The 23,393-nt window shown below is 43.0% G+C and overlaps 4 long non-coding RNA genes and 1 pseudogene across 30 annotated transcripts; 3 read left to right on the forward strand and 2 right to left on the reverse strand.

The window, feature by feature from the left end:
* Positions 1 to 3,179: 3,179 nt before the first annotated feature.
* Positions 3,180 to 7,740, forward strand: LOC139838400 (uncharacterized). The gene is made up of 3 exons (XR_011754773.1): positions 3,180 to 3,733; positions 4,177 to 4,301; positions 7,456 to 7,740. It is a non-coding gene; the product is annotated as an uncharacterized lncRNA (long non-coding RNA).
* Positions 4,323 to 5,279, reverse strand: LOC139838401 (uncharacterized). The gene is made up of 3 exons (XR_011754774.1): positions 5,074 to 5,279; positions 4,849 to 5,004; positions 4,323 to 4,773 (listed from the first exon to the last, which is right to left on the reverse strand). It is a non-coding gene; the product is annotated as an uncharacterized lncRNA (long non-coding RNA).
* Positions 7,741 to 10,455: 2,715 nt separating the features above from the next.
* Positions 10,456 to 11,597, forward strand: LOC139837855 (uncharacterized; annotated as a pseudogene).
* A 733-nt stretch (positions 11,598 to 12,330) lies between these two features.
* On the reverse strand, positions 12,331 to 13,493 carry LOC139837513 (uncharacterized). The gene is made up of 2 exons (XR_011753998.1): positions 12,946 to 13,493; positions 12,331 to 12,502 (listed from the first exon to the last, which is right to left on the reverse strand). It is a non-coding gene; the product is annotated as an uncharacterized lncRNA (long non-coding RNA).
* Positions 13,494 to 14,720: 1,227 nt separating this feature from the next.
* LOC127340659 (uncharacterized) lies at positions 14,721 to 22,596 on the forward strand. 27 transcript variants are annotated; one of them, XR_007874680.2, is made up of 11 exons: positions 14,721 to 16,364; positions 16,473 to 16,511; positions 17,018 to 17,105; positions 17,620 to 17,689; positions 17,766 to 17,915; positions 19,212 to 19,286; positions 19,375 to 19,469; positions 19,632 to 19,703; positions 19,798 to 21,410; positions 21,954 to 22,019; positions 22,113 to 22,596. It is a non-coding gene; the product is annotated as an uncharacterized lncRNA (long non-coding RNA). The 27 variants fall into 27 exon arrangements; XR_007874682.2 differs by having other exon boundaries at positions 17,623 to 17,689; XR_007874699.2 differs by lacking the exon at positions 17,620 to 17,689 and having other exon boundaries at positions 19,798 to 20,056; positions 20,144 to 21,410.
* The last annotated feature ends 797 nt before the right edge of the window (positions 22,597 to 23,393 follow it).

Here is a 23,393-nt window from a genome sequence, read left to right on the forward strand (position 1 = left end):
TACGGTACTCTAGTCCTAACATCAATAGTACACCCACACCACCAAGACAACACCTGAACTCCAGGCATTCCAAACGCGACGTTAACTAAAAGGGAACGGTGCACATACACCATCATTGCTCGATAAAGGATTTTAGGTTTTCACCCTGAAGATAGTCTCCGCTCTCAAAATAATGCCTCTAACAAGATCATTGCCAGACACAATCAATTAAGGCCAGACCTTGGATTTTCAACCTAAAAGGTAAGACTCTGAACTTCACATGTGTTTCCGCCCCCACTTAGTGGCGGAGCCAGCAGGGTGGAAGGATGGGGCAGGGCCCACCCTAAGATTTGGTCTAGCCAATATATTATCTATAGAAAAATTAGGAAAATGAGAAAAGCGCAGCCTAAATTAGGCCCGCCCCACCCTAGAAAAATGGGCTGGATTCACCACTGCACCACTTACATATTGCTGCTACGAAACCCAGAACACTAAGCAAGCCCCTCAACGCGCAGAGACTTGAACCTTCATTGCTAGTCCTCCAATCCGTCCCTCATGGTATTCTCTGCCTCTAACTTCGCCATGGAGCAAATGTCTCGATATGGCAAGAAAGAACAGAGCTTCGAGCCGCTTCCTCCATAACCAAACGACCGGAATAAAGCATGAGTGCGCATGACCGAATAGCACTGATCCAACAAACTCCAGGCATAAAGTGCATTGTTACATTCATCGACGGAGCCTTCCGAAACTCACCACTCCGGCCATATCAAGAGGGACCGTCCTCCGTAAGATCTCCACCTTCGCACAAGAAGGACCCTAGGACCGCCATCTTTATTATCGATGCAGATGAGTAGGTCCCAACGCTGCCATCCGCTGGCCAAATCTCTAATGTAGCACATATTTGTTGTTTACGTATCAAAATATTAGTATTAAGTGACTTGCTAATTGGTCTTAAAAATTGAAGAATGTAGACCAAAAGAGAACAACGTGAGTATATTTAAATATTTTACCCGAGTATACAGAAAATCTTCTCAATATTACAACATTAAGTATATGGTAGAGACATATGTTAGTGATGAATCTAAAGTTTTCTTGTAGTCTTGTAGATGCCAAAATCCAATTTTATTCTAGGGTGCATATGCTACTGCTATCAGAAACGTATTTTAAAATGTTAAAACAATTCTGAACAAAAAAATTCACACATATATGTTGACATTCTACATGTGTATTTGTTAAATTGTTAATTAGGATATGGTAGCACATATAACCGATTTTTGTCCGGTAAAGGTATTCGAGGACGAATAGTTTCAGCAGGTTTAGTTGTTGTTTGTAAAAGACATGCTATTTCTGTTGAGAAATTGATGAAAAGCGATAGCCCGTTTGGAAGAAAAAAATGTTGGCCTTAAAAAAATCCGACACCAACCATTATACTCACTGAAATAAATTCCATCCTATCATTTTGCTTCCACGGAAGAAACACAATCGGACAAGAACTACTCACTGAAGTAACTTCAGAAAATTAGTGGCTTCCCACCTCATGCCCAATCATCCATAGGCACGTGTATCCTGGACTGGTGGAGCAACAAGCCAAATACTATTAAAGCAGGTTTTGTAATGAAGGATCAGCACCAAAATAATTCTTACAATTGCGTCTAGCCTTCCTCTTCTGAACATCATTGTTGCTGGTGGTGGGGAAGGAGGGTTGGATTTCTGCTCTAGAGAGGCCGGCCAGTACGGAAAGACTTCTCAGCTGACGATGGTCATTTTTTTACCAGGTTGACTTGTTGTACTACTAGGTAACGAGTGCTAACAACTGGATTCATTCCGAGGTGGTTTGGGCCAGTTTTAATAACATCACAAAGCCATATAGGCTTTTAACCTGCTACTCTCACCTAAGAGCAACTCCAATAATATAGCCGGTTGTTGGCTACTCCAATAATACAACCGGTTGTTCTTAGGTGATGTACAACCGCCATGAACCACTGCCTGGTGGATGTCATCGCTGCGGCAGAGTTCCTAAGATACTGGGTCATCTCTACTAGGCCCTCCAACCTTCTCATCCATCTTTCTGACAACCCTGCTCCCTACTAGGCCCTCCAACCTATATTTGTGGCTTCCCTCGCCGCGCCCTCGACACGACCCCATAGACGCCCGGAGTTTGGGTCAAGGAAGAGAAGCTCTGGCCCCATCGTGGACCCACGTGTGGGTGCGATTGGAAGAACCCAGCGCTGCCCTCAATCCAATATCAGGAAATTTTCCTCTTTTTAAGTGTGACAAAACGACACCCAAGATGCAGTGTAAAGATGTGTACTAATATTTATAAGGGTTCGGTGACAAAATGATACGAATTAAGCGAGCACATTTTGTGAAATGGACTAATGAGTTGATAGTTGATCCAGCTCATACATCTCAGAACCGGTGACTAACAACTTGCTTTCCAGGGTTTCACTAGCCATTGGTTTTCACCAGATACTTTATCCTGCTTGTTGTCAGCGGTAGTAGCAAATGCGTGACCCACGCAAGGTCCACTCCATGTCACACACATGATTGATTTTCAATACTAAAAGTCTACATAACTAAAAGATATTGATTAATCCATAGAAACACATGGGTAGTAAACGAAAAAAACAACACGTCATATTTCTTATAGTGGTGGCGTACGGTGGGACAGGATGTTATGGAAAAACACAAGTAATACTTTTATGTTTCTTCTTGGCCTATTTTTACCACCCTAGCTTAGTTCTAATAACGAATATGTCCCGTTGCAACGCACGGGCACATTTTCAAGTACTATTAAAGTAGGTTTTGTAATGAAGGATCAGCACCAAAACAATTCTTACAATTGCGTCTAGCCTTCCTCTTCTGAACTTCAATATACTACTCCGTACAATATATTGTCAAACTAGTCTGTCTTGGTCTGGGTTATACTTTTTACAACAACCAAAAACAAGCAAGAAAAAATCGGACTTTTTTGACAAGTGGGCAGTATAAAACATCTCAAGCCAAGAAAACGGATCACTCCCATTGGCGCTGTCAGCTCTCACCATCCAAGAATCCTCTGCTTCTCCTCCTTGGGATATTTTATAATTTGCCACACATTACATTGGATCTTTATAATTTGCCACACATTACTTTGTCTTCTACTATTTGCCACACATTACACTCATTTCTTTATAATTTGCCCTATTTCTCCCTTTACAGCTTTATTAAAAAAAGTTACTCCAAAATACTTTGTGGAATACCGTAACTGTACGTATGTGGCTGGAACTAGTTGAACCGATGAACAAAACGAATCAAATCCCCATTCATTTGGTCGGTCAACCACTGCTATTCCCCATTCCTCTTCCTAGTGACCACAGGGGAGAGCACCATCCGACGAGGGAGCGTGCCAAGGTCCGCGCCGGCTGGCCGGCCGCCATGCTCACGCTCGTCCCGTGGCCGGTCGAGCGACGGCGAGCTCCCATGGCAGGGGAGACAGTGGAGCTCCTCAACGCGTGGTACTGGGGCCGGGCGGGGACCCCCAAATGGAGCCATGGTGGTGCTCGGCAGCATACGCGGCTGCTGCGACGAGGAAGAGCTGGCAATCGCTTGCATCGAGCTGCTTTTGCCGCTGCCCACCCGAAGCCGCTACCGGCGACTTCCGGCGACACCTCCGAAAGCTGATGTTCGCGGCGATGTCCACGAGCTCATGCCGCCGGCCACCTCTTGGATATGCTGCTCCCAGCTACATCCCCAACTAGCTGCTGCCATGCCGGTAAACTATCTCTACTTCCCCTCGATCTATTATTGTTGATGTTTACTTATTTTTTCTGCTGAATCGAATGAGTGGATAGACACTACGGAAAGCACACATGTGTGCAAGATGGAAATACATCCCTCTCAATTGAAAATCGTTGTGTGTACAGCTACTACTTGTCTATACGGAATAGATGTGTTCGACTTTGTTTTTTTACTTTCCCTGCTGCCTGTAATGCACATCCCTGAAAGCATATGCTATCATTTTGTTAATGAAACTGTTGTTATTTTGTTCAGTGATAGCAAGTTCAGTGATAGCAAACATGTTCCTGCACTTCTTCTTTAATTCCAATATTTAACTGGAGGTGACCAAGCTCACATTGCTTCAGAAAGAACTATTTGATTTCGAGGCTATAAAGTGAATTACTTGTACTTATGTTCTGTTTGATGGTTGCTTTGTAGGTACGGTGGTGGCATGAGTTCAGCTAAGGCAGCACTTGAGAGCGATACCAGAGTATGTTCTATGTAGGTTCTTGCTTATGAAGCAGGTCAAAAAGACAAAATCGGAGTGAACACAATATCAGCAGGTATCTTCTTTGGAAAGAGTTGAATAATTGTTTGTTTCCAGGAAACCTTTCGGCATAAATCTTAGTAGTTATAACCTGCTCTCCAGCTATTGAAGCATTTGCACATGAAGCATGCTTCTGTACAAGTGTATGTACAAGCATTTAAGACAATAGGTAATAGCATCCATCCATATATCACAAAATCTGTTGGATTACATGGAATTGATATCATTCATCACACGAAGATCACCAACTCATCACCAGAAATATGCCGAGCTTAAATAATACAGATTTGAAAACATCAAACATCTATCTTAAAATTGAAAACATAGTCTCGACGCAATAAAATCACTATTTCCTCCTCCTTGGAGTTAATTTTTTCTTGCAAGCATTTGAACTTGAAGGCACATCAAAAGTAGGTCTCGCTGGAGATTTAGTAGGTGTCACAGGTGGCGGTGATGCACCATCTCCAGCCAAGGCCATAGCAAGTCTCCTACAATTGAACATTAGGTTAGAAAATTGCTTTTTCCCATGGTTTTGAGCATATGAAAACAAGCAGAAGCATTACCTCCGTGTAATAACCCCAGGGCTGTCATGAAGGCTAGGAGGCAGTGTGATTGTGTCTCTTTTCGGTGTCCCAACAGCCGTAGAAAGTAGCTCTTGCTCAAGTACCTCTCTAGGTAGTTGATCGTCACCTTCATGAACTTTTTTCGCCCTCTTCTTTCTGTTTCAGTACACAATGAAATAAGAGACTATTACAGATATGATAGTAATACAAAAAAACAAATATTACCTTTCTCTAGGTTCATTTTCTGGACATTTTGTTTGCCTATGCCCCAACTCTCCACATTTTTTGCATCTGTTTGTGGTGCCAAATCTCTTTTTCTCTTTTGGCTTCCCTTTGACTCCATTTTTTTGTGCCTTCTCTTCACCACCATCGTCCTGCTCCTTTCCTTTGTCATGTAGCTTTTTCTTCCCTTTACTGCTACTACCACCGTCTTCAAGGCAACCTTTGATTCTAAGTTTCCTCTGTCTCCCTATAGGCCTCTTTGAAATCGGTGGCACCATATCAAAATCTAATTTGACCTGAGGCCACTGAGACTTGTCTGTGATGGGTTCAATCTCTCCAGCATATGCTGCTTGGAACATACTCACTGAGTAGTACTGATGCACATATGGATGAAAGTTTGTATTTGCCGTCCCAATAAGGAATGCAAGTGCATGATCGCAAGGCTTCCCGGTGTGCTGCCATTCTAGGCAAGTGCACTCTCGGCTACCTATCTTCACAACATGCCTAAGATTATTCTTGTTCGTGTCCTTAACCTCACAACTTTCTCCTGTTGATCTTCCAACATCGAAATGATCAAGTTCTCTGGTCCTATTATTTATCTGTTGAATGATCGCAGGTAGTATATTTCCAGTGAGAATTTTCCCAACCTCTCTCCGCCTATGAAAAAGTTTCATGATTTTCTCTCTTAGTGAGTCAGCTAGCTCATCCGGAGGAAGGTCCTTCATTCCTTTAATCCAGCTATTGAAGCTCTCAGCTAGGTTATTGTGAATGTAATCACACTTTATTTCAGTGTTGAAGTCACATCTCATCCACTTCAAGTTATGATAAGTACTCAAGTAGGTAGCTACCTCGGGTTTAGCTTCAAATATCTTTGCCATATGGTAGTTAAATGTTTCTACGCGATAAGCCTTGGCTGCTGGCCACATCCGACCAAAAACGTCTCCATGAAACTTTTTTTGAAGTTTTCCATTAGATGCCTAAAGCATTCCCTCTGCTCGACTTGAGGAAAAACTTTTTACTTGCATTCTCTAAGCCTTTGCATGCATCTGTACAAATAGCTAGATTTTGAAGATGTCCTATTGCCCTATGCAATTGTTGCATAAACCAAGTCCAATTATCCTCAGTCTCTGAAGCAAAGAATCCAAATGCCAAAGGAAACATCCAGTTATGTCCATCTAGAGCTGTACATGCTGCTATGACCATTCCACTTTCCGTTCATGAAGGTGGAGTCTATACTAACATATGGTCTACAACCTTTCAAAAATCCGTCAATGCTTGGCTTGAGTGCCATAAAAAATCTGCAGAAATACACTTTACCTCCTTCACTCTTCACATCAACCTCTACAATGCTACTAGGAGATCTCTTCTCAATCTCAGCTTTGAAGTTCGAGAGATTCTGAAAGCTCTCTCCCCATGTACCATATAATTTATCCATGGCCTTTTCTTTGGCCCTCCAAACAGTTTGATACCCAGTAGTAACTTTGTACTCGTCTTTTAACCTTTTTTGGAGATCAGTAGCACCTATATTTGGTTCAGTCAAGTATTCCAATTGACTTTTCTACCACCCATGCTTGATCTGCCATGCTTGAGACCACTTCAGCTGTTGATGAACAATTATGAGGCTTTACTATTTTGTTAACCTGCATGAAAACACAATATAATCTGTAAGTTGCATGTAACTTTATAAAATAGTTGCAACATACAACATAAAAGGTTGATGCTAGATGAGTTATTACCACATTTGTTTTTCCATCTTGTTGTCCTAGCCGTTATTCTCCAATGACATATATTTCCTTTACAATGGCCTATAAATCGAGTAGTGTCACTATCCTGTATCTGAATGTCAAACTTGCCTCTAATAGCAAATGTTCTCAATAGCATCCTAAACTCTTCCATTGAAGTAAATAAGGAACCTTCCTCTATCACGGATGCTCTTTGTCATACCAAAAGTGTTTCTCTTCAGGCATATGGTCAGGCACAGGGACAGCTGCATCAGCAAGTAAATGTTGGTCAATATCATCCATACTGACATTGATGTTTGCAATGGAAGCTTCGATCGCTGCTCCAGCTATAGCTCGTTGATGCCCGAATTTATCATCAATTCCAAGTATCAAGCACAAGTTCTCTTCTGCTACAGGAACTTCAATTTCATTTTCATTCGCAGGTGCTATCTCAATTTGAGACCAATCGATGACTCTATCAACTGAACTACTTCCATCATTGGATCGGGAAATATTCAAAGTAGACAAATCGGTAGTATCTGTCGTCGATGCCCTAGTCAAAAACAAAATAGCAATTCATTAGTTTATGCGGAAACATAAGTGAGCATTGAATGTAATATTATGCTACTGATACTGACATCTAATATCTAATATGCACACACAGGAACACATGCCAGCATGGTGCAGTACAGAAACAAAGGCAAGATGAGGATCTTGGCAAGATGATGAGATTTCTAGTAATTCAATTATCTGCCATGCCATAGATCGTGGCTGCCACTCAAGGGAAATAGGGCAAATATTGATGGGAAGGAGGGAAGATCGAGAGAACAATGTGTTACATGGACCGTGGCTGTCCTTCATGATCGCTGATCATGGCTGCGCCACCGGTGGTCCGGCCGTTGCCGCCGGCGGTGATCCCACTCAGCTTCTCTGTTTCGCGGATCCTGTTTCTCCGCTGCAAAAGGAACAAGCTGTAGAGGACGGTTTTGTTCTGTTTCAGGATTGATTTGGTTGACCAATCGATTGAGTGCAGATCTAATCCGTTAGGTGATCGTTCCAGCCACATACGTACAGTTACGGTATTTCACAAAGTATTTTGGAGTAAAATAATTTAATAGAGCTGTAAAGGGAGGTATAGGGCAAATTATAAAGGAATGAGTGTAATGTGTGGCAAATAGTAGAAGACAAAGTAATGTGTGGCAAATTATAAAGATCCAATGTAATGTGTGGCAAATTATAAAATATCCTAGCCTAACGACCGGTCGCAAGAATAAATAAAACTGGAATCTTTGTTGCTGTTGTGCCGCTCATGACTGCGACGTAGAGGGACAGTAACGTACCGGCGTGGCCGCGGCCGGCGCGGTCTCCCGTGCGTCGAAGGCGACGGCCTCGCCGGAGCTCGCGTTCCTGACGACGATGAAGGCGCCGCCGCCGATCCCGCTGGACATGGGGTGGACCACGCCGAGGCAGAACGCCGCCGCCACGGCCGCGTCCACCGCGTGCCCGCCCGCCCGCAGCGCGGCCGCGCCCACCTCCGAGCACCGCCCGTCGTCCGCCGCTACCGCGCCCGCACCGGACTCCACCTCGTGCGTGCCCAGCCGCGCGCCCGGCGGACACCCCGCTCCGGCCGATCACCTGCAGGCCCGGCGCCGGGGCTCGAGAGCAGCAGCAGCACGCCGGCAAGGGCGAGCAGAGCCACGGCGATGGCCAACGCGGCGCACGGGCGGCGGACCCGGAGGTGCGGCGCCGCGTCTGGAGAGAGGGCACCGCCGGGGAGGAGTGGGCTCTGCAGGGAGCCGCGCGGCGCGGCCATGGCCGGAGAGAGATTCCGTGGACGGACGGCCAAAGGGGAAGGAGGAGGGGATATTTTATAATTTGCCACACATTACATTGGATCTTTATAATTTGCCACACATTACTTTGTCTTCTACTATTTGCCACACATTACACTCATTCCTTTATAATTTGCCCTATACCTCCCTTTACAGCTCTATTAAATTATTTTACTCCAAAATACTTTGTGAAATACCGAATCGTACGTATGTGGCTGGAACGATCACCTAACGGATTAGATCTGCACTCAATCGATTGGTCAACCAAATCAATCCTGAAAACAGAACAAAACCGTCCTCTGATTGTTCCTTTTGCAGCAGCGGAGAAACAGGATCCGCGAAACAGAGAAGCTGAGTGGGATCACCGCCGGCGGCAACGGCCGGACCACCGGTGGCGCAGCCATGATCAGCGATCATGAAGGACAGCCACGGTCCATGTAACACATTGTTCTCTCGATCTTCCCTCCTTCCCATCAATATTTGCCCTATTTCCCTTGAGTGGCAGCCACGATCTATGGCATGGCAGATAATTGAATTACTAGAAATCTCATCATCTTGCCAAGATCCTCATCTTGCCTTTGTTTCTCAGATCGCACCATGCTGGCATGTGTTCTGTGTGTGCATATTAGATATTAGATGTCGATATCAGGTAGCATAATATTACATTCAATGCTCACTTATGTTTCCGCATAAACTAATGAATTGCTATTTTGTTTTTGACTAGGGCATCGACGGCAATACTACCGATTTGTCTACTTTGAATATTTCGATCCAATGATGGAAGTAGTTCGATTGATAGAGTCATCGATTGGTCTCAAATTGAGATAGCACCTGCGAATGAAAATGAAATTGAAGTTCTGTAGCAGAAGAGAACTTGTGCTTGATACTTGGAATTGATGATAAATTCGGGCATCAACGAGCTATAGCTGGAGCAGCGATCGAAGCTTCCATTGCAAACATCAATGTCGATATGGATGATATTGACCAAAATTTACTTGCTGATGCTGTCCCTGTGCGACCATATGCACGAAGAGAAACACTTTTGGTATGACAAAGAGCATCCTGTGATAGAGGAAGGTTCCTTATTTACTTCAATGGAAGAGTTTAGGATGCTATTGAGAACATTTGCTATTAGAGGCAAGTTTGACATTCAGATACAGGATAGTGACACTACTCGATTTATAGGCCATTGTAAAGGAAATATATGTCGTTGGAGAATAACGGCTAGGACAACAGAAGATGGAAAAACAGTCAGGGTAATAACTCATCTAGCATCAACCTTTTATGTTGTATGTTGCAACTATTTTATAAAGTTACATGCAACTTACAGATTATATTGTGTTTTCATGCAGGTTAACAAAATAGTAAAGCCTCATAATTGTTCATCAACAGCTGAAGTGGTCTCAAGCATGGCAGATCAAGCATGGGTGGTAGAAAAGTCAATTGGAATACCGGACTGAACCAAATATAGGTGCTACTGAATCTCCAAAAAGGTTAAAAGACGAGTACAAAGTTACTACTGGGTATCAAACTGTTTGGAGGGCCAAAGAAAAGGCCATGGATAAATTATATGGTACATGGGGAGAGAGCTTTCAGAATCTCTGGAACTTCAAAGCTGAGATTGAGAAGAGATCTCCGGGTAGCATTGTAGAGGTTGATGTGAAGAGTGAAGGAGGTAAAGTGTATTTCTGCAGATTTTTATGGCACTCAAGCCAAGCATTGACGGATTTTTGAAAGGTTGTAGACCATATGTTAGTATAGACTCCACCTTCATGAACGGAAAGTGGAATGGTCAGTTAGCAGCATGTACAGCTCTAGATGGACATAGCTGGATGTTTCCTTTGGCATTTGGATTCTTTGCTTGAGACCGAGGATAATTGGACTTGGTTTATGCAACAATTGCATAGGGCAATAGGACATCTTCAAAATCTAGCTATTTGTACAGATGCATGCAAAGGCTTAGAGAATGCGATTAAAAGTTTTTCCTCAAGCTGAGCAGAGGGAATGCTTTAGGCATCTAATGGAAAACTTCAAAAAAAAGTTTCATGGAGACGTTTTTGGTCGGATGTGGCCAGCAGCCAAGGCTTATCGCGTAGAAACATTTAACTACCATATGGCAAAGATATTTGAAGCTAAACCCGAGGTAGCTACCTACTTGAGTACTTATCATAACTTGAAGTGGATGAGATGTGACTTCAACACTGAAATAAAGTGTGATTACATTCACAATAACCTAGCTGAGAGCTTCAATAGCTGGATTAAAGGAATGAAGGACCTTCCTCCGGATGAGCTAGCTGACTCACTAAGAGAGAAAATCATGAAACTTTTTCATAGGCGGAGAGAGGTTGGGAAAATTCTCACTGGAAATATACTACCTGCGATCATTCAACAGATAAATAATAGGACCAGAGAACTTGATCATTTCGATGTTGGAAGATCAACAGGAGAAAGTTGTGAGGTTAAGGACACGAACAAGAATAATCTTAGGCATGTTGTGAAGATAGGTAGCGAGAGTGCACTTGCCTAGAATGGCGACACCGGGAAGCCTTGCGATCATGCACTTGCATTCCTTATTGGGACGGCAAATACAAACTTTCATCCATATGTGCATCAGTACTACTCAGTGAGTATGTTCCAAGCAGCATATGCTGGAGAGATTGAACCCATCACAGACAAGTCTCAGTGGCCTCAGGTCAAATTAGATTTTGATATGGTGCCACCGATTTCAAAGAGGCCTATAGGGAGACAGAGGAAACTTAGAATCAAAGGTTGCCTTGAAGACGGTGGTAGTAGCAGTAAAGGGAAGAAAAAGCTACATGACAAAGGAAAGGAGCAGGACGATGGTGGTGAAGAGAAGGCACAAAAAAATGGAGTCAAAGGGAAGCCAAAAGAGAAAAAGAGATTTGGCACCACAAACAGATGCAAAAAATGTGGAGAGTTGGGGCATAGGCAAACAAAATGTCCAGAAAAATGAACCTAGAGAAAGGTAATATTTGTTTTTTTGTATTACTATCATATCTGTAATAGTCTCTTATTTCATTGTGTCTTGAAAACGAAAGAAGAGGCGAAAAAGTTCATGAAGGTGACGATCAACTACCTAGAGAGGTACTTGAGCAAGAGCTACTTTCTACGGCTGTTGGGACACCGAAAAGAGACACAATCACACTGCCTCCTAGCCTTCATGACAGCCCTGGGGTTATTACACGGAGGTAATGCTTCTGCTTGTTTTCATATGCTCAAAACCATGGGAAAAAGCAATTTTCTAACCTAATGTTCAATTGTAGGAGACTTGCTATGGCCTTGGCTGGAGATGGTGCATCACCGCCACTGTGACACCTACTAAATCTCCATTGAGACCTACTTTTGATGTGCCTTCAAGTTCAAATGCTTGCAAGAAAAATTAACTCCAAGGAGGAGGAAATAGTGATTTTATTGCGTCGAGACTATGTTTTCAATTTTAAGATAGATGTTTGATGTTTTCAAATCTGTATTATTTAAGCTCGGCATATTTCTGGTGATGAGTTGGTGATCTTCGTGTGATGAATGATATCAATTCCATGTAATCCAACAGATTTTGTGATATATGGATGGATGCTATTACCTATTGTCTTAAATGCTTGTACATACACTTGTACAGAAGCATGCTTCATGTGCAAATGCTTCAATAGCTGGAGAGCAGGTTATAACTACTAAGATTTATGCCGAAAGGTTTCCTGGAAACAAACAATTATTCAACTCTTTCCAAAGAAGATACCTGCTGATATTGTGTTCACTCCGATTTTGTCTTTTTGACCTGCTTCATAAGCAAGAACCTACATAGAACATACTCTGGTATCGCTCTCAAGTGCTGCCTTAGCTGAACTCATGCCACCACCGTACCTACAAAGCAACCATCAAACAGAACATAAGTACAAGTAATTCACTTTATAGCCTCGAAATCAAATAGTTCTTTCTGAAGCAATGTGAGCTTGGTCACCTCCAGTTAAATATTGGAATTAAAGAAGAAGTGCAGGAACATGTTTGCTATCACTGAACTTGCTATCACTGAACAAAATAACAACAGTTTCATTAACAAAATGATAGCATATGCTTTCAGGGATGTGCATTACAGGCAGCAGGGAAAGTAAAAAAACAAAGTCGAACACATCTATTCCGTATAGACAAGTAGTAGCTGTACACACAACGATTTTCAATTGAGAGGGATGTATTTCCATCTTGCACACATGTGTGCTTTCCGTAGTGTCTATCCACTCATTCGATTCAGCAGAAAAAATAAGTAAACATCAACAATAATAGATCGAGGGGAAGTAGAGATAGTTTACCGGCATGGCAGCAGCTAGTTGGGGATGTAGCTGGGAGCAGCATATCCAAGAGGTGGCCGGCGGCATGAGCTCGTGGACATCGCCGCGAACATCAGCTTTCGGAGGTGTCGCCGGAAGTCGCCGGTAGCGGCTTCGGGTGGGCAGCGGCAAAAGCAGCTCGATGCAAGCGATTGCCAGCTCTTCCTCGTCGCAGCAGCCGCGTATGCTGCCGAGCACCACCATGGCTCCATTTGGGGGTCCCCGCCCGGCCCCAGTACCACGCGTTGAGGAGCTCCACTGTCTCCCCTGCCATGGGAGCTCGCCGTCGCTCGACCGGCCACGGGACGAGCGTGAGCATGGCGGCCGGCCAGCCGGCGCGGACCTTGGCACGCTCCCTCGTCGGATGGTGCTCTCCCCTGTGGTCACTAGGAAGAGGAATGGGGAATAGCAGTGGTTGACCGACCAAATGAATGGGGATTTGATTCGTTTTGTTCATCGGTTCAACTAGTTCCAGCCACATACGTACAGTTACGGTATTCCACAAAGTATTTTGGAGTAACTTTTTTTAATAAAGCTGTAAAGGGAGAAATAGGGCAAATTATAAAGAAATGAGTGTAATGTGTGGCAAATAGTAGAAGACAAAGTAATGTGTGGCAAATTATAAAGATCCAATGTAATGTGTGGCAAATTATAAAATATCCCCGTTAGGCTTGTGACCATGACATGTGGGCCCCAGGCCTCCCACTAACCTGGGTCAGCTGTTGGGCAGAAGGTCACTGTCTGGTGGGACCTCTGTGCTCCCGCAAATGGCCCTTGTCATGTGGAGAAAAAAAAACAATATTTAATCATCATGTTATACGCGTTGCAGATAAAATGGGTTAGCAGAGAAACTTAAGTTTTGTCGATTATTGGCTCGTATAAGCCATAAACATATGATTTAGTTGCTACAGTTTGATATCTTTACCATGCCCCACTAGATGTTATTTAAACAAAAATGGCATCTTATCCATAACCATAAAGCAAGAGTTCACCGTGAAAAAAAAACACTAAAACGTGACGTAGCAACTACCGTGTGAGTTCACCGTGAGGGTCCATATATTATTCATCATCTTTGGGTGCAACCATTTATATACAAATGTATGTGAGGAGTGATACACACTTTACACGTGTTCACAAGTCACAACATCTAAGATTTAAGTCAATTATTTGAGAATAGCATGTGGGCATGTGACAATGCTGCTCAAATTGATCAATCAAGTGCTAGTAAAACGCACCAATTTTGTCTATGTACTGACAAATTATTAAATTAACCATATTAGTTTATACCTTTCATAGTGCACTGGTTATTTGCACGTTATTCTAAGCAGTAGAGATTTCAAACAACAACCACCGTAGTGCATTGTTTTTTAAGTTGTATCTTACTTTAATAATTTTAGCCTCACTCATGCATAAGATTTATCTAGGAATTGCTTTTGCATATGACTGCATGAAAGAGTTGTAACTTACTACTTCTGTCCAAAAATAAGTATTTTAGTTTTGTCTAGATTCGAACGTATCTTGACATATTTTAGCTGTTGATACATAGGTATCTAGAAAAAGCTGAAACACTTATATTTGAACGGAGGGAGTAGCTAAGATACAATATCACACTCTTTCATCATGCATATGGCGACACATGATTATTCTGCCTACGATACCTTGCCAAGAAACTTGCATTGTAAAAGCCTTACACTCATGAATTTCGGACTACCAATCATGCGTAAGTCATCTTATCGGATTGCTTAATTATTATGAAATTACTATATGTACCAGAACATGTACGACGCGGACCCGACATCTAAGTACAAGGGCGCGCTGGCCATGGGCGTGCCGGGGGAGCTCGCCGTCCTTCCTCCAGCAGCGCCGGTGGCCACGCTCCCTCCTGGTGGGCTACTTCACGCAGCGATGCCGGGTAGCCATGTTTCCAGGGACCAGCCCCACCGCGGGCTGCAACAGCCAGCTCGCCTTCGTCCCGTTGCCCGGGCCTTCCCTGCTCGGCTGCACGTCTCGCCGTCCGCTCAGCTCCTTCATCGTCCCTGCTGACGGTGACGCTGCTGCCGCGGCCGTCGTCGACCGTTCCGTGCCGCTCGCCACGCGCGGCGGGCTCCTTCTCGTTCGCCTCTACCCAAGCGACGACGACCTGGAGCCCGACGTCGTCCGCCTCGTGTCAGACTCGACAGAGCTCTAGCTACAGCGGACTGGTGTGCGAGATACCCTATGGCACAGGTACAACACCTATCGGCTGCTGCCTCAGACCACTCGCCAATCATGTTGCAATATGAGCAGCGGGTGGAGCAGCGGCGGACGCCCCGTCTGTTCAGATATGAGGCTATGTGGGAGGCGCATGATGCGTTTTCTCCCATGGTGGGGCAGGAATGGAAGGAAAATCCCTCGGCCACGATGAATGACTTGGAAGGGAAGCTTCACGGCCTCTCTGCATCTTTGTCAGACTGGGGGCGGAATACTTTCGGACATGTCCGAAAGGAATTGAAAGTACTCAAGGGGGTGCTAGCGGCACTGCGTGGGGAACCAGACCGCGTCGGGCCGGATCACCGTGAGCTGAAGATTGTGGAACGCATTGTGGAGCTACACCATCACGAGGAGACAATGTGGAAACAACGATCACGAGTTCAGTGGCTATCGGAGGGGGACCGCAATACGAGATTCTTCCATATGCGGGCTTGCAAGCGTAAGAAGAGAAACCGGATCTCGAGACTGCGCCGGCCAGACGGCACCGTCACCGAAGATCACTCCGAGCTTTGCCAACTGGCGAGGGGTTTCTATGATGATCTATACACCTCGGAGCCTATCTCAGGGGTGGCAGAGGTACTGGAGTCAGTGCAGCCAACTGTGACCCAAGCGATGAATACCCAGCTTCTTATGCCGTTTGAGGAAGGGGAAGTAAAGTCTGCTTTGTTCCAAATGTTCCCGCTCAAAGCGCCAGGCCCTGATGGCTTTCCCGCATAGTTCTTCCAAAAGCATTGGGATTTGTGTGGTGAGGAAGTGACAAAGGCGGTTCTACGGGTGTTGCGTGCTGAGGACAGCCTGGAAGGGATCAATAAGACTTTCATTGTCTTGATCCCAAAAGTGGCCTCTCCGGAGGAGCTAGGTCAGTTTAGACCTAACATTTATGCAATGTGATATACAAAATTGCATCCAAAGTTTTGGCAAACCGTCTCAAAGAAATCCTGCCAGAGATTATCTCAGAGGAACAGTCGGCTTTCGTCCCAGGAAGGCTGATTACTGATAACATAATCGCGGCGTACGAGTGTCTCCATTTTATGAAGAGGAATGGGGCGCAATGCCAGGTTCTACTGCTAATGTCGCATTGAGAGGACGCTACCAACCTCCCCGCTGCTAGTGTCCTGCTGCTCAGCCCAGCCGTGGACGACCTTTACCAGGTGCGGAAGGTTTCTTGCTCCGCGCATTACTATCTTGGCTTTTTTGGTCAACACTATGGTTTTTATATGGAAACTTGCACTCACATATGGTAATATCTTGAACCCCAGATATTTTTCAATGTTTACCGTGTTCAGCGAGGCATGAAGGTTAGTGATCAGTTCATGATACAACTAATGCAACGACTTTGCTCTTTTGCTTCAAAAAAGATAATTTTATTTTTCATAGTGAAAATGTGATATTGGGGTATGTTCTTGTGGATGATGAGTGCTTTACGAGTGGGAAAAATTAGATAACCTTAGGCTAATTTTGTTTCTTTACGATCTGATGCACATGGTGTTTCTGTCAAATTGTGGTTCTATTTAGTACTCACATCCATCATTGGTTGTGAATATTTTACTAGTTTTTATCAGTATGTTATAACCATGTTCATATGAAGTAAAAACTCATGATGATGATGGATTACAAAACTTCACATGATAACGTGATGTGACTTAATTTGACACGTGATGTCCAGTTGTAAATGAATTCTAGAGAAGAGATTACCCTATAGTTTCAATATAAATTTGTTTTATTAGCTAATCTGAATAAATTTTTGTTTAATTACTATGTAGCAATTGATTTAGATGTTTCTTTTTCTAACTATGTTCTGCAGTTTGATCTCTGCCCAATGTGGTTGGTGGTACAACCCAAGACGGCGGCAGGTACCGCCAGGGACGGATGAGAAGGACAACGACCTTCTGGTGCCTCCCTGCTGCTGCCTCTCCTGATAAGTTTTGTGCTTACCAGTGTTGTGCAGCTGGTTTTTTTTTATCTTGTTTGTGTGTAGCTAAAAAGTTGAGTGTGTGCTCTCTGTGCCCTTAAGTTCATCCATCTCTTCTCTTTGGGTAAATAAAATATCTGGGAGGACTGTTGTTGTGGTGTCTGGGTGGAGCTAGTCATTCAAGAGTTTCTAATTTATACTAATTTATCTGTCTATGTAGTAAATGAGGAATGCGGATACTAGTTTTTCAAGAGTTTCTTGTTCTTGATGACGATATTATCAGCAGAGGCCCCATTCCTCAATCTAGGTTTGATGTCCTCGTTATGTGGATAAAATGTAGACTACATGTTTCTTTGTTTGTTTATTTATTACTTGCATAAACAAACATTCCATTAGTACTTTGGTGTTTATAGGTTGATGACATGCTATTTAAATCTGTACCGAATGGAGTTTTATAACTTTCAATGGCTAGTTATTTCTGAAATTTGTTGCAGCAGGTTGCATCCATCTAAACCCGGCCATGGCACGAGAGTCATTCCCTCTTTGAGTTATTTAAGTTTCAAAGTAATTCATGTAAAGTAGTTCCTTGTTTTGCACAGTAGTAAATCATGCTTATGCACGACTCTCTTGTATTCTTCAGGATTGAAGGAAGCAATGGACAGGGAACATGTGAAGCTCATCTTGTGCTCGGAAAATTGAAGCAGCACAGTTAGCACCAAACTGGAAGTTTCAGTCAAGCTAGGCAACAACCCCACATATGCTCGTTGGATCCTGAAGTTGCGCATTTAAGGTCTGCACAGAAAGTGTGACTTCCTCAGACTGTCTCTTTTTTTTCTCCCCGCCTTCCTCTGCATATTGCATAGCCCTGTTTCTCTCTTACGTTGTATCTGTATAGTATTGTGCCTAGTGCTAGACTGTTGATTCTCTGAATTATCCCCTTGTGCTAGAGGTAGTGGCCGTAGGCTCATGCATTTGTCTTACTTAATCCTGCTCATTTATCAATGCTAATTGGGTATGCACTTAATGTAGTATACTTAGTGGCAAGCTGGCTAATTGGTCACACATTGTATGTTATTTTGAAATTTTGCTTGGTGCAAAATTGTTAGGCCTAGTTCTTGCACCAGCATGTTTTACAGTTGAATGCTATATCATATATCAGTTAAATTTTTAGTCCTTCTAAATGTATCAACTTCAATTTGCTGAGCAAGCTTGGTTCCTTTTATCTATCTTCTTGTTTTGTGGCTGTAATCAGAGAAAATTGATAGGTTATGTTGCATAAGATGAACCGCTGGTTGTGTATTTGTTACATATCAGTGATTTGATAATCATGCAGCTCTGTAGCTTGCACGCACTTGAACCATCCCAGGATGTGATTGTTTGCTAGTGTGAGTCAACAATCGTTCATGTTTCTGGTTTTTGGGTGCTGCGGAAACTCTCGTTGATGTTTATATGCCACATGGGCTGTCATGTATGCACTAGAATTATTGTCTGAATCGGAGTATATATATTTGGTTACTGTGAAAGTTTGAGTGTCCCAAAAAGGGACAAACATCCATGCAAAATATTTCAGTGGTCGATAGTTTTTTTTTTCCGAGAAAACGCAAAGGACCTTTGCGTCTCATTTCATTGAAAAGATAGGGTTTTTACAAGCCTCCTAGGAGGTGGGTTACAGGGAGTCTAAAGAGAACACTAATGGACATCCCATGTCATCGGCAGGGCATCTCGTAGGCCTATGGCACCGGCTTGAGCCCAAAGGGACGCTTCTTCCTTGATTTTGATCATCGGGTTGGTGATAGAGGGGCGAGTGCCCTCAAATACAGTCATTTCTGTGCTTCCAGAGCATCCAGGGTAGCAGAAGTGCCATCGATCCGAAACCCTTGCACAGTGTCTTGGGTGTTCCCAGCTTTGCACCCGCAAGCCAAGTGGTTGCTAGTTGCTTTTTTCTTTAGTTGCTATTTCCATTAGTTGGTATATTGCCTTGCGGTTTGGAAGCATGATGTTGATGTGGTCTTTGTTTGTTTCATGAACATTAGACTTTGTTTTCTGTAGTTGAAGAAACTTATATATCCTATCTGGTGATATGCAGGAAGTTGATGAAGCTCGGCTTCCGAGCCGGTGGCAACATCCGGGGCAAGGAGAGGGCTGACTGGAGGCATGGAAGGTAGTTAGCTTCATATCCATCCTGTTGTGGCCATGTTTTGATATTTTCTTGATGGCACTGTAGCTGAACTAATAGTAATATATTTAAGTCACTGAAACAGCTGTGGAGTTACTACAGAGAAAATAACCATGGTGCAAAAACTTTATAAGATATTGGGCGTTCTTCCTCAGGCAGTGTATAAAGGTGTGTTTGTTGGGTCCAAATGAGTTAAATATTTAGAATAGTAAATTTGTGAAGCCTGACATGCTGTCCACTCTAGCATGACTCTTATTCGTGTCATCTGAAAGCTCTTTGTTCATATGCTTAATGAAAAGATATGCTAAGCTTCTGTCCGTCTGGTTGCAGCAGCTGCATGGGCGAGCTGATGTGGGAGGTGGAGAGGTTGAGCAGCAGAAGCTTCATATTTCCAAGATTCTGGTTCGTTCATTTCAGTCCTATCAATAACTATGGTGGCTATTTGTTGCATAGATAGATAAGTGTTCATATTTTTTCCTTGTCTATGGTTCTCTAGGAAACGCAAGCCAAAGCTAAATGCCGAGATAATGGCCTTGAGGCATTCTCTGTTGTCGTCAACAATATCTGACACACTTGAAGCCTAAGAAAACAAAGATATTGTTGGCCATACTTTTGTTATTCTATTTGCCTTACAAGTTACAATTGGGCAGTATGTGTTGGTACAGAAGCACCTCTTTTATGTCTGTTCTGGTCCATTCTACATACTTCGGTCATCAGACAACACAGATGCTCCTTCATGCATCATATCCTTTCCGGTAAATGCAGGAAATCAATCCAAATTAGCCCAGTATGGTGTCTGCACTATCATGAATGAAGGTATATGTTCTTCTCTAATAACCCAGCTTCGACTATCTCGGCGAGTTGACCACGCTGCAACCATGACGCTTGTAATCGGCTACAGCATCTCCAGTGAGTTACCATGTGGCTCCCATGTCGTATACGCCTTTGATCATGTGGCTCCCATGTGGTATGTAATACCATGGCTGTACTTATGCTCTCGCCACCTAGTTTTATATTATTAGAGGCCCTGCTGTAGTATTTCTGGTAATTGAAGTTTTCATGTTAATGGTATGATTTTTCTGTTATTATGCTGCCAATACCAAGTATTGTGTTGGTATTGGGTTGTATTGATCTTTGATTAGAGATCATTCTATGGTTGGACATGCTTCGGCTTATAATTTTAGCCAGTGGGATTGTTGATCCTGCTATTTTCTTCGAGTAGTTAATCCTGCTATTTTCTTCCAGTAGTTAATCCTTCTCCCCTGTATTTTTGCATTCTGCTTTGTAAGTATCAGCTCAAGCCTCAAGCTTGATTAGAGCAAGCACTATGCACAGATACAAATGATATCTACATGTACTGTATGCCTTACTCTTTCTTGGTAGTTGCAGTATTTAGTTCGTATAGAATCTTGATTCTTTCATATTTATTTCTGGATTGAAAACTGTGATGTTTACCACATATATAGGTGATAAACATTTGAAGAAAACAAAGATGCTATGTATCTAATAGAACTGGTGGCGAGTGGCGACTAGTGTCATTTTGTCTTGCTAGGTATCTAAGAGAATTGAAGTATCTAGCTGATTGAAATTGTTTCAGTCTTGGTGCGGAAGTGATGATACTGACTATGTTTATTAGTGTCTAGTTTGGAAGTTGAGAACCTATCCTGACTGATGAGCAACGTCAGGTTGTGTTGATGTTTAATTGCATCAGTCAGTCCAATTTTTTCCTGAGGGTGTATCGAGCGTCTGAAATGGTGTAAGTTGCTGCCTTTGGGTGTGAGCAAGAGTCTGCACGGGGAAGCAACATCTGTCAGTGGTGTGCACGAATAGTATTTGCGGTCATTCTATGAGAAATATTGCACAATGAATACTATTTTAGTAACTACTGTGCATGTACCAGTTATGTGTGTCTAGCCAATTTTTTTCTAGCTCATGGTACAATCTGCCTGCATATTGTCAGTCCAATTACTTTTACATTCTTCTATTTACCGGTGCTCATGGAATTTTTGGCTTGCAAACTAGAATCTGAAGTATAATGAAAGCTGTGGGTGAAGTAAAGGAACAAAGGCTACTGCCATTGTTACAATCCAAAGCTTAATCCTTTCTATGGTAGGTTTCTCTAACAGCAGATGGACTTTTTCATCCCTTGTTCTGAGTTGTGTGATAAGATTGCTTGCTTGCTTACTTGCATATGACAATTATTGTGTTCATCAGAAGCTTCTACACCACATAAAGGAAGCATGGCCTGTTCTTCGTATCAAGTTATTTGAATGTCTAAAAACTAAAGAAGGACATATATTATGGTCCCTTGATACGCGCTGCTGCAGAGCACAATCACACCACAGAATGTTACGGGAGAAAATAAAGAAAAGCATATAAGATTATTTATTTATTTTAGCTCTTGGTTTAAAATGTATCCTGCCATAATCTACCTTCCGGCTTGATCTGTGTAATAAAAAAAATCAACTTGTAGTATGTGGGCGTTTAGTTAAATGTTCATTGCTTGATCTGTGTTATGCTTGCTTATTTTTGGTTGTCCCCAATCTCGCATATACAAAACGGTGACTCGCATGTTTGTGCGGTAGATGAGCTAATGGCATCAAAACTTGTCTTGCATGATTGATACTGGACATTCACTAGTACTACTTGCAGGTTGATCCATTGCTGCTAGAGCCGGTGCAGTTTGCACTCCCCATATATAATCCGTGTATTAGCTAGGTATATGCATGCATGTCCGACATTTTTCTGCAGTACATGCTCACTTTTGGCCTGGTTTCATCTCACATTTGATATCTGATTTTGCTAGAAAAGGCCATCATACTATGAAAAAGCACAAGAAGGTGTTAGGTGGATGCCTGTGTGTGTGCATGGGGTCCTTGCTAGTGAGGACAATGCAGCGGACAGAGACAAGGGAGTGGCACTCGACGCCACCGCATTGGCCAGTTTCTTCTTTAGATGGCCATTGCGTTTGTTGCTGTAATTTTGTCGGTGGAGAAGTTCAGCAGCTGTAACAGCTTGGGTGCATCCTTGAGTCATTTGACCTGCTTGATTATCTGTTTAGAAGTAGTGAGAGTTTGCCGGATTGTATTCTTTGAAGACTAGCACGTGCTTTACTCGTGATTGGTATGTAAATAAAGAAGCAGGCTCTTTTTTGCATTTGAACCTTCTTATTAGATCTGTGAGATAAAAACTAGTGTACTCGTCATATGCCTCGCTGCTAATTTATAGTACAATACATGTACTCTCCTTGTTTGTAAATCTTCAGGCATGAAGAGGAAATAATAATATTTTTAAAGTGATGACTTGCAAATTATTTCACAGATTAATACTACTTGCTAGATGACAGAAACTAGATTTTAGTAGGAACGAAGGGGCAAACTATTGCTTTTTATTGCTTTACGCTGGACTATAAGTGGAATTGAGCAAATTACTAGTTGCTTCTCCCTCCAGTCCAAACAAATCGAAGCGCAGTTGTGGGAGATGCAGAGTTGTAGTGTCCGTGTTTTTTTATGAAACACTGTTGTAGTGTCTGTGTTAATTAAAATGGAATGGATGATTTTTCCCAAGTGGCATCAAGTTAAGTTTACTAGGAATTAACCATCGGGCAATATCATTAAGATTTTTTTTTTAGAAATTAGAGGAAGTAGCCTCCTCAATTTTACACCGTATTTTAATTCTTTCCTTAACCAACTCAATCAAGCGTTCATTACGAGGTACTTCCTCGGAAGACTAGAAAAGTAATAATAGCCCAATAGAGAAGCTAGTCTAATTTCTAGGTGCGTCATGCAGAGATATCTCCGGAAGTGACAGTTGTTTGCACTGCCCACATATCTCCCCCTATCACACCGTCCATAACAGAGCAATCCAGGTGAGGTCCATCTTGGTCAATTGACAAGTCTCTAATTTCTAGTGCTTCCACGGATCTCTCATTCTCGCTCAAAAATAATTGAACCAAAGAACTCTCTCTCCTCTAATCCTCATCCTATGAATACAAAGCCATCGCCAGAGCATCTCCACTCGTCCCCACGACGAGGCCCCCGAGCGACGTTTTTCCCATCCGGACGGCGAAATTCGGCCCAGTCGCGCCCCCGG

The sequence above is a fragment of the Lolium perenne genome, chromosome 3 (assembly GCF_019359855.2).
Source record: "Lolium perenne isolate Kyuss_39 chromosome 3, Kyuss_2.0, whole genome shotgun sequence".
Classification (NCBI taxonomy): domain Eukaryota; kingdom Viridiplantae; phylum Streptophyta; class Magnoliopsida; order Poales; family Poaceae; genus Lolium; species Lolium perenne.